Source organism: Sinocyclocheilus grahami, unplaced genomic scaffold (assembly GCF_001515645.1).
Source record: "Sinocyclocheilus grahami isolate Dianchi unplaced genomic scaffold, SAMN03320097.WGS_v1.1 scaffold269.1, whole genome shotgun sequence".
In the NCBI taxonomy this organism is placed as follows: Eukaryota; Metazoa; Chordata; class Actinopteri; order Cypriniformes; family Cyprinidae; genus Sinocyclocheilus; species Sinocyclocheilus grahami.
This window is the reverse complement of record NW_015505448.1, coordinates 392337-404669: the sequence shown is the minus strand read 5'-3', so window position 1 is coordinate 404669 and position 12333 is coordinate 392337. Positions and strand designations below refer to the sequence as shown.

Below are 12333 nucleotides of genomic sequence, written 5' to 3'. Positions count from 1 at the left end.
CGATTGAAGGGGGTGGTTTATTCCTTTTCTAATACGATTGAGAGTGCATGTAAACACTCGATCGGATTGAACCCCGAAACTGCTAGAACTGCGCATGTGCAATGCAAAGAATAGCGTAATGACATATGACGTGCAGAATGAGCAGTTCTTCCTTTTGAATAAAGTGTTGTATAAATGCGTGTCCTGTCATTATAAAACTCTCCTTTCACTCGGCAACTGTGAAGTGGAGCAGGACAACCTCCCATCAGTCCATGTTTTGGATTCTCATCCACAGGCAACCCGTTTTGGGAGCGGGGCGGGGCGGGGCATTGGCCAGCAGCCATATCACCCTGTAGCCCAAGACTGGTTGCCCACTGAAGCTAAGCAGGGCTGAGCCTGGTCAGTACCTGGATGGGAGACCTCCTGGGAAAACTAGGTTGCTGTTGGAAGAGGTGTTAGTGAGGCCAGCAGGGGGTGCTCACTCTCTGGTCTGTGTGGGTCCTAACGCCCCAGTATAGTGACGGGGACACTATACTGTCAACAAGCACCGTCTTTCGGATGAGACGTTAAACCGAGGTCCTGACTCTCTGTGGTCATTAAAAATCCCAGGATGTCTTTCGAAAAGAGTAGAGGTGTGACCTCGGCATCCTGGTCAAATTTGCCCATTGGCCTCTGATCATCATGGCCTCCTAACAATCCCCATATCTACTGATTGGCTTCATCACTCTGTCTCCTCTCCACCAATAAGCTGGTGTGTGGTGGGCGTTCTGGCGCACTATGGCTGCCGTCGTATCATCCAGGTGGATGCTGCACACTGGTGGTGGATGAGGAGATACCCCCTGACAATGTAAAGCGCTTTGAGTGCCTAGAAAAGTGCTATATAAATGTAATGAATTATTATTTTATTATTATTATTTTTACTGTGTGATAAATATGAGCAGCACGGCACAGCGGTTTATATGTATATTTATCCATAAATTAGTAAATATTAATTCTGCTGTTAAAAACAAATAAATAAACTGAGTAGGAGAGCGGTTATTATGTGAAACAGTGAGAAACTCTATATTTGTGCAGTGATTTGAAACTTGTTACATATAAACACGCACATCAACCTGATCACTTTCTTTAGCGTTCATGTAAACACTACATTCAGATTCATCAATCGGAATGAATTCAGTCCAGTCCGATTGGACCAAAAATTGTGCATGTAAACGCCAACACGTGAGAACAGAAGAGGATCAACCGTATCAACGCCACATTATGGCACGGTTATCATCCTCTCACGTCGTTTCTCAGTTTATATGTATAATTATTATGCTCTTAAATGACAGAACTATCTGTAATGTTGGTAAGTGAGCTTTGAGCGAGTGAAATATCAGTAAGACAGTCCGTGTACATCACAAAACAAGGCCTGGATATCTGCTAGCAAGCATCATGTTGTCATGGAGAAACTCAGCTTGAATGTACAAGCACATATGAATATATTAAAGCATAAATTAATGATCTGAATTTAGCAGTATTAATAACTTTATATAAACACTCATGGTCTAGACGCAACAAGTTCTAGTGAATAGTGATATGAATGTATGATTATTTCAGTGTTTCAGCCTGCATTTATTTTGGCATCCGGTCCGAGAATATCATCCTTTCTGGTTGGAAACGTGTCTGGCGTTTCCTTCAGCCTCAGTGCTGTTTCATCGTCAAATGCAACAGGTAGACAATTTCTCAAAACATGTCGATGCTATAATAACTGTATTTAAACTGCTATAAATATAAACAAATATGTGACCCTGGATCACAAAACCAGTCATAAGGGTCAATTTTTTTAAATCAAGATTTATACATCATATGAAAGCTGCATAAATAAGCTTGTTAGGAGAGGACAATATTTGGCCGAGACACAAAACCAGTCATAAGGGTCAATTTTTTTAAATTAAGATTTATACATCATATGAAAGCTGCATAAATAAGCTTGTTAGGAGAGGACAATATTTGGCCTAGATACAACTATTTGAAGATCTGGAATCTGAGGGTGCAAAAAAAATATTCGAAATCGAAATATTGAGAAAATCGCCTTTAAAGTTGTTCAAATTAAGTTCTTAGCAATGCATATTACAAATCAAAAATTAAGTTTTGATAAATTTACGGTAGGAAATGTACAAAATATCTTCATAGATCATGATCTTTACTTAATATCCTAATGATTTTTGGCATAAAATAAAAATCTATAATTTTGACCTATACAATGTTTTTTTGGCTATAGCTAAAAATATACCCCAGCGACTTAAGACTGGTTTTGTGCTCCGGGGTCACATCTAGTGTGTTGCCTACCTAGACGGCATTTTTGGGCATCAAAGTTGTGTTTACATACTCAGAAATGCTGTTTTGATGTCATGTTCATAAATAATTAATTGTGCATAATTCAATTCTTTTGAGACCCTTTGTCTTTTTCTCATTAATCATAATTATTCCAGTTGCTGAACATTTACTGTATTCCAGTTCAGAACATTTGGTCATGCTTTACATTACACTCTAAAAAATGCTGGGCTGTTTCAACCCAACTTTGGGTCAAATATGGACTGACCCAACTTTTGGGTTAAAATTTAATTAAAAAAATTTAAAAACTTTGGGTCAAATATGGACTAACCCAACTTTTGGGTTAAAATTTAATTAAAAAAATTTAACCCAACAGCTGGGTTAATCCATATTTGACCCAAAGTTGGGTTGAAACAGCCCAGCATTTTTTAGAGTGTAGTTTACATGTTGTTGGACTGTGTAATTATGTAGATTTACAGTTCTTAAGTTAGACACTTTTAGAAACTGTATAAAAGTGTAATATGTGTATTGTGTATACTGGAATGTTTGGACTTGACATTGTGAACTTCTTCAGGTAGCATCATCCCGTCATCATCCTGTATGCCGGTTTCTCAAACACAGTGGAATCTTTCATATGAATTAATTGGGAAGGTGAGTGGATTATGCTGCAGTAAAGGCAGGGTTGTGTACTATAGAGGGGCAAATATGTCTTATTAAATCTCTGTCTTCATTCTTATTAGAAGTTAGTTAGAATCAGCAACATTGAAAATGTGAGCAAAATGGAAAGAATTTACAGCAGTAAACAAGCATCAACACAATAAACAATTACCCTGTAAAGCCCTGGTTGAAATGACAGGAAAATGAAATCTGTGTTAATAACCTTTATTCCATACAACCTGTGATTAAGTAGGGTGTGATCACCTACGCATCACGTTTTTGTGCATGACTGAAATTCCCCTACTGTTTTCCTGTTTAGCCTTATCAGGAAATTGGTTTGTACAGAGATTTATGAGCTCCAGAACTTGCCAAGGGCTTTAGTGGTATTTTATGGGATAACGTGGTAAAATTAGAAACTAGTTTCCTTTCTATTTCACCTCCGCACATGTGTTTGTAATATTTTTACTCAAGTTTGCAAAGCAGTTGCTTTAGATTTCATGAGAGCATTAAGACAGACAGTGATCAAAAGTAATCAGTACCATAGGTCCTTTTTCTGGGGATTTCCGCTGATGTGATATGGCACTTTCTTGTAAGCTGCTGCGGAAAGAAAGTGTCTTCTAAGAATACACATGACTGTTCCAAAAGTGGAACACTGGGTCAGGAAGATCAAAGATGCATTAAGTTGATCAAAAGAGATAGTAAAGACAATTATAATGTTATATACGGTTTCTATTTGAGTTAAATTCTATTCTTTTGAATTATCCATTAATCAAAGTATCCTGAAAAAAAGTTGCACAGTTTGCACAATTGATAATAATAAAACATGTTTCTTGAGCAGCAAATCAGCATATTAGAATGAATTATGAAGGATCATGTGACACTGAAGACTGGAGTACATTTTAAAATGTATTCAAATGGTTATATATATATATATTTATTACTACGTTTTTGATCAAATAAATGCAGCTTTGGTCAGCAGAAGAGACTTCTTTTAAAAACATTTTTAAAAATCGTACCAACTTCAGACTTTTGAACGGTAGTGTAGATGTATTGTACATTTTCCACAGTTCTTACACGATACACTTAAATAGACCAATAGTATGAATTCATTAAATATCTTGTCATGCAAGGTATTTACAAGACAGGATAATAATATTGTTCATAATACTTTTCAGTTTTGCAAAATGGCAATATTGTAATATTTGCTTCAGCTCATAGTATGGAATGGATCTGTTTTTTTGAAACCTGTATGTTAATATCTATTGCTCACGAAAACTAGATTTCATCATAATTCATCCAGTTGACTTCTTCAGTAACATGATGGGAATATCCCTGACATTCAAGTTTGACGAACTGTAATGACATACCACTTATATGCTGTAGGAGTTTTGAATTGTGATTATTAGGGGAATCGCCTGAAGCAGAATCCTGACCAGAAGGAGTGGCTCAACTGTACATTTTTACCGCTCGGTTTCCCCAATGTGTATGAGTGTTCCTCATCACACTAAATGATGTGCGGGTGTTGTTTTGTTGAAACATTTGCCTGAGGCTCTCCAAAACACAGCCCAAGACCTCAAGAACTCCACATCTAAACTGAAAAACACAACATTATACACTACCGTTCAAAAGTTTGGGGTCGGTAAGATATTTGTATGTTTTTGAAAGAAGTCTCTGTAAAAACTGTGAAAACTGCAATATTGATAAACATTATTACAATTTAAATGATCTGTTTTCTATTTCAATGTGTTTTAAAAAGTAATGTATTCTGTGAATTCTCAGCATCATTACGCCAGTCTTCAGTGTCACATGATCCTTCAGAAATCATTTTAATATGCCGATTTGCTGCTAAAAAAAAAAAACATTTCTTATCAACGTTGAAAACCATTGTGTTGGTTAATATTTCTGCTATCATATTTTTCAGATTATTCTTGATGAATAGAATGTTCAAAAGAACAAAATTTATTTGAAATAGAAATCTTCTGTAAAGTTACACATATCTTTATTGTGCATCTTTACCGAATAAAAGCATTAATTTCTTTCTTAATTTCTTGTACTGACCCCAAACCTCTGAACGGTCATATGTTTTCTTAGAAGACACTCCGTTACTGCAGCAACTTACAAGAAAGTCCCATCACATCAGTGGAAATGACCAGAAATAACACATACAGTACTGATTACTTTTAATTACTGTCTGTCTGAATGCTAAAAAGAATAGCATTTATTTGAAATAGAATTCTTTTGCAACATTATAAATGTCTTTACTGTCACTTCTGATCAATTTAATGCATCCTTGCTGAATAAAAGTATTAATTAATTTAAAAAAAATATTTGAATGGTAATATATATGCTATTCAGTTCAAGGAGGAAAACCAGGCAATACACTTGCCGTACTGGAATGTTGCACTTCTGAATACCATCATATTCTCTCTTTTGAATACCAATATATCAGAATGCCATCCTGGTGCGAGCTGTTTGAGAATGACCACTATTGTCAAAGATGATTGACAATTAGCATACAGTTTGGATTGGTGGTATGGTTCTGTTCTGGGCAAGAACTCCCTGCGCATCCATGCAGCCTAGCATGGATGAGAGCAGGGAGAGCAGCGATAACCCCCCCCCAGGGTAAACAGAACAGAACCAACATACAGGTATTGCAGATATCATTGAAGTTCAATAATGTTATGTACACATTTTAGAATTAGTCTGATTCAAAGGAGAATCAGAGGCTGAATCCTGACTGACAGAGGAGGAGTTGGGGATGGAGGAGGGTAATTAGCTATTGAGCAATGCGAAAACTGCTGATACTACTGCGGGACCTTATATATGAATGCTTAGATAGGTGTCGTATTCCCATAGGTTGATGGGGATCAGCTGAGAGTCAGCTGATGCGAGCTTGACTAACGTGACCTGCCAGAACTAACGCTACGCTAGATGTCTCCAGGAGACTCTCCTCGTGTCTGCATGTGCGGATGAAACTCCCAAAGCCTCACTCATTATACAGACCCAGATTTATGCCCAGATCGTCTCCAACAAACCCCTGTCTGGTTAGTGTCTCTTTACATGTTACTGAATATGACATGCCTGCAGCACATCCTAGTGGTTTTTACTACGGTGGTACTACCACTGTTTTAAAATATTCACAGTATTCTTGGAGTACCATGAAATACACTAGTTGAGTATTCCTGCCGCTCAAACATTCACATTTACATTTATTCACTTAGCAGAAGTAAACTTACAAGTAAGGAACATTACAAACAGTAGAGCATTGCTTTAGCCACTGCAAGGTCATGGGTTCAGTTTCCAGGGAATGCGTGCACTGGTCATGTATATTCCTTGAATGCAATGTAATTCACTTTGATACCGTCATTTATACCATGGTACCACTATCTATATTTCATAGAGTCATTGATAAATTAAATATTTTAATGCTTTCATACAATATATAATAATGTCTGTGTGTGTTTTATTTTTTGCAGAAAATAAAACGGTCATTCCCAACCAAGTTTTTGAGCCTCTCGGCCGCTGCCCATGTGATGTTTCCCCAGGCGAGTGTGACATACGGTGCTGTTGAGACCAGGTGATAATTAAAGCATACACAGCTGAACATCTATTTCTAATATATCAATCCTTTTCATTGGCATTCTTCTGTTTACTCTTTGCTAAGCCCCAGTGGTCAGTTAGCAACTCTTTGCTAATCGTCAGTCCTACCTTAGCAACTTTTACTGCATAGTTTAATAATTTTATTAGAGAAAAAATTTAACACTTAAAGCCTTTATGTATAATGCATTATGAAAGTAGTTTTAATGCATTCATTATGCCTGGTAATACACCTTATAATGCATTGTCATGAATAATTGTAACCACAGTTAATACATTATAACACTTTTATCAATTTATTGTTATGCGACACATTTTAAATTTTACAATGATTACAATGCACATTATGAAAAATTATAATACATTGTGCCCTTTAATAACCCTTTGTAATGCATTATACATAAAGGCTTTAAGTAAAGTATTACAGAAAAAATTACTTGCAATGTCACAATTCATTCCAACCCTCATCAGAATAATATCCAACTTGTTTTTACCATTTTACGTGCACATTTTACAGAAAAATCATGCTGTTCGTGGAAATCTATGATTCATTTCTATGGGATGTTTTGTGAAGCTTATCTGAGCTGGAAAGGGTATGCAAGGTTAAGGTTATTTATGAGTGTAAATGTTCTCTTTTCAGGACTGGACTCAAGATGTTCTGGGGTTGTTTGCGACTCAGTGTCTTCCTGGACCTTTCGGCGGAAGTTTCAGTCCTGTTCCAGAGTATCAGTGCTCAGCTCAGTCCTCTGAAAATGACCCTGATTGGTTCCCCTTCCTCATGTGTCACCTCTCCCTCGGACAACAACCCCTTTCTGGGACTTTTCTACAATGGTGGGACAGTGTAAGGAGAGGAAGTGCCTTATCTTCTATATAGTTTCAGTTTTGTTTATGTCTAACTTCATGTATTATTAGACTTACTCAAAACTGTTCAAACGTTTGGGGTTGGTAAGAAGGAAGTCCCTTCTGCTCACCAAGGCTGTATTTATTTGATCAAAATGCATTAATATTGTGAAATGTTATTATAATTTAAAATAACGCTTTTCTATTTTCTATTTTAAAAGTGAATTTGTTCAAAGCTGTGATGCAAATTTGAATTTTCAGCATCATTACTCCAGACTTCAGTGTCACATGATCCTTCAGAAATCATTCTAGTATGCTGATTTTAAGAAACATTTCTTGTAATTCATCAGGATTCTTTGATGAAAAGAAAGTTCAAACGAAGATAATTTATTTGAAATAGAAATCTATAAATGTTTTTAATGTCACTTTTGATCCATTTAATTCATCATGGCTGAATAAAAGTACTAATTTCTTTAAAACAAACTTACTGACCCCAAACCTTTGACCAGTAGTGAATGTTTAGTGATTTATTAAATGTGCATGTTTTTACAGCTCTCCAAAGCACATTCCATCATTCCAAGCCCTGCAGATGACAGCTCCTGTACTTCCCATTAACTACCGCCAGGGGGATCTAATATTCACCAAGGATGACCAATACTTCACCATCCCACAGGTTTGATACAGTAACATTGCTAGTGCATGTATCAGTTTATATGAGTGTGCACATTCATGCATGTGATATGAATATTAATCCCGTTTCTGTTGTGAGCAGAACTCTGGACTGGGCCATTGTGTGGAAAATGCTCCAAGTTTTGGAAAACTTTGAGTCTCAGTGCACGAGGAGGCTGCAGTCCTTCCCATCACCTTCTGATGACCTGAGAGTGGATGTTAAAGGGGTCCTGTTATGCTTTTTCACTTTTTTCAACTTTAGTTAGTCTGTAATGTTGCTGTTTGAGCATAAAAAAGATCTGCAAAGTTACAAAGCTCAAAGTCCACTTCAAAAGGAGATATTTTATTTAACAGAAATCACTTTTCAAAAACTACTACGAACGACTCGTTTGGACTACAACGCATAATTTCCGGGATTTGTGACATCACAAATACCGACGAATGGGACGAGACCTGGTTGAGCTGCACTAGAGAAGGCAACCAGTGTTATCACTATGTCGGAGACGCGCTAGTTTTCTCAAGGCAGACAAAGTTAGAGTGGTTACAATCATCCGGGTGTAAATCACGCTCAAATTGATTTGATTTTGAGCAATATTTACACTGAAGCTCGCAGGCGGCTATGTTAAGGGGCGTGACATTTCCCGACCAGGCGCCGAGTGCTGCCAATCACAACACACACTGGCCCGGCTAACCAACCACAACACATACTGGCTCGGCTAGCCAATCACAACACACACTGGCCCGGCTAACCAACCACAACACATACTGGCTCGGCTAGCCAATCACAACACACACTGGCCCGGCTAACCAATCACAACACACACTGGCTCGGCTAACCAATCACAACACACACTAGCCCGGCAAACCAATCACAACACATACTGGCTCGGCTAACCAATCACAACACACACTGGCCCGGCTAACCAATCACAGCACACACTGGCCCAGCTAACCAATCACAACACACACTGGCCCAGCTAACCAATCACAACACACACTGGCCCAGCTAACCAATCACACTGGCCCAATCACACTGGCCCGTATTTCAGAAGGCGGGCCTTCATTTGATACAAGAACTGTCCGAGCGGTTCATACCAGACTGAGGAGAGAGGTGTTGTAATAATGTAAAATATGTGAAAAATAATGTGTTTTTCGAACAACCTAGTATGAGAGCCTGTTCTAGTACACCCCCAAAACAAAATCAATAGGGAGGTAGATATTCAATATGACAGTTTTCTTTCCTTTCCTTCCTTTTATTAACACAACCAAACGCAAGAACATCAACCAAATATTACAACATGATACATTATATTTAGTAATAAAATATGTGAAAAATAATGTGTTTTTCGAACAACCTAGTATGAGAGCCTGTGTACTAGAGTACACCCCCAAAACAAAATCAATAGGGAGGTAGATATTCAATATGACAGTTTTCTTTCCTTTCCTTCCTTTTATTAACACAACCAAACGCAAGAACATCAACCAAATATTACAACATGATACATTATATTTAGTAATATACAGTAGCTCTATTGGGGAAGTCGTGGCCTAATGGTTAGAGAATTGAGTCTTGTTGCGGGTTCGAGTCTCATACCGGCAGGGATTGTAGGTGGGGGTAGTGAATGTACAGCGCTCTCTTCCACCTTCAATATCACGACTGAGGTGCCCTTGAGCAAGACACCGAACCCCCAACTGCTCCCCGTGCGCCGCAGCAAAAAAAATGTCTGCCCACTGCTCCGGGTGTGTGTTCACGGCGTGTGTGCGCACTTTGGATGGGATAAATGCAGAGCACTAATTCCAAGTATGGTCACCATACTTGGCCACATGCCACGTCACTTTCAGGCTGTTTTTTTTTTATCGGTCTTGTAAAACATATTTATTTGTAAACTTATTTACAAAGCTTTTGCAAAAAGATGGATGAAATTCCTGAACCTACATAATTAAAAAAGTGTCCTTATGTGATAAAACATATTATAAAGTTAAAAAAAATCCATTATCACGTTATGCATTTGGACAGTGTTTTAAAATGCAACATTATGCTTTTAAGGAATAGTGAGACTACCCTTAATGATATGCTTCAGATATGTAAATATAGCTTTGAGACTATTGATCGTATTGTCTTTCTGTGCATGCCTGCATATATGCATATGTGTCACTGTTCATATGTGTGCATACTTTCCAGATATAGTCACAGTCAGCGTTGTGGATGAAGTAGCCGGTGACCTCAGATTATTTCTGTCAAATGCTCTTGAGTCCATATCTGGTCAGTTGCATGAACATTTCCAGAAATTATTTAGTTAAATGTAATTTAATATTAACTATATATTGAAGTAGTCTTAATTTAAAATATTAAGAACAAGTAAATTGTGATTTTGATTATTAATATAGCATACAATATCAATAATATCCACTAGTGTATAAAGATTTGGGGTCTGTAAGATTTTTATATGTATTTTTTTAAAGAAATTAATATTTCTATTCAGCAAGGATTAAATAAATTGATCAAAAATGACAGTAAAGACATTTATCATTATTTTGCATATACATTTACTGTATTTGTGATTAAATAAATGCAAGCTTAGTGATCAAAAACAGTTCTTTAAAAGATCCCAAACTTTTGAATAATAGCAAATAATAATAATACAGAAAATGTTACTATAATTTCTCTTTTAGTAACATTGTAGACAAAATGGGCATGAAATGTAAAGTTGTAATGTAAATTTTCATTGTGTAATTATTGTTATTTTTTTAAGTGTCACAACATTGTGAGGATGTTGTTGTGGCCTTGCGTTACACTCTTTACTGGAGAGAGAACGGCCTCACTGCCATTAAAGTGACACGGACCACTGCAAACATCACAATATGACACACCTCTTAACTGCACCTGTTGCTTATGCGCACCTCTCATTCTTTCTATCACTTTCTCTGTCTTTCAGTATCTTTAGCCAGAAGATATTCTGCAGTGTTTGTGAATGGAAATGAAACATCTCAGTCAAACTCTGTTTGAAAAAAATATTTATCATGCATTACTCTCCCCCCTAACGTTTATACAGGTTACCAGGTGAAGAGGCCAGTGATTGGTGGTATTTTGGACTCCGATACAGGAGATATACAGAGGGCCCAGATCAATCTCTGGCAGCCAGGTAGTGTAGCATATCCATATTTATCCACACAAAACTTCAAAAAACATTAGTTTAATCCTGTGCTGTGTCCTCTGCAGGTGGAGATGGCCTGTGTTGAGGCCAGCTCTGTTTGGGATCAACTCCACATCAGGCTGTATGATTCCTGTGAGTTTGCTGAATGTGACGCAGTGCAGCCAGTTGAGGTGAGTAACACTGCTGAAGGGTTACTCAATACAATACAATAGTTTCCTGTAACAGTTTCATCTGACAGAAGTCTTTCTTTTGCATGTGGTGTCACAGAGAAACAGTGCGTGGCGTCTTAGCTGGATTAGTGCCTGCTACACTCGTCTCCTCAACAGGAAAACCAAACTTTTCCAACTTATCGGACTGGGTCAACATTACTAGTGAGCACTACATCATACAATTATCTGTAATATGAATAATATATAAAACTGTTCTAGTGTACAGATTATATTATACTTTGTCTTATAAAATGCATAGTTGCAGCTTAAAATTTTGATCTAGTTGTCTACACTTCCGGTCAAATGTTTGGAATGGTAAAGGTTTTTTTTAATAAGCATTTTCATTTATATGCACAGCAAATCTGCATTTATTCGATCAAAAATTCAGTAGTATTGTAAAATATTATTACAATTTAAAATAACAGTTTTCTATTTTAATATATATTTTGAGGTATAATTTATTTCTGTGATGCAAAGCTGAATTTTCAGCATCATTACTCCAGTCTTCAGTGTCACATGATCTTCAGAAATCATTCTAATATGCTGATTTCGTGCTCAATCGTTATCATTTATTATAGGTTCTCAATTATTATTGGTTCTTATTATTATCAGTGTTTTTCATTGCTTATTATTTTTGTAGAAACAGTGGTGCATTTTTTTTCGGGAGGAATAGAAATTTCGGAAGAACATTTATTTTACTTGTAAATTTGATCAATTTTGTGCATTTTTGCTGTATAAAAGTATTCTTTTCTTTAAAAAAAATGAATGAAAGTGTCATGGTTTCCACAAAAATATTAAGCAGCAAAGGTGTTTTCAGTATTGATAATAATAATACGAAATGTTTCTTGAACAGTAAATCAGCAATTATAATGATTTCTGAAGATCATGTGACACTGAAGACTGGAGTAATG

General features: G+C 36.8%; 1 pseudogene; it reads left to right on the top strand.

The window, feature by feature from the left end:
* Positions 1-1293: 1293 nt before the first annotated feature.
* The window catches only part of LOC107599629 (tectonic-2-like), a 14412-nt pseudogene continuing 3372 nt past the window's right edge, over positions 1294-12333 (top strand).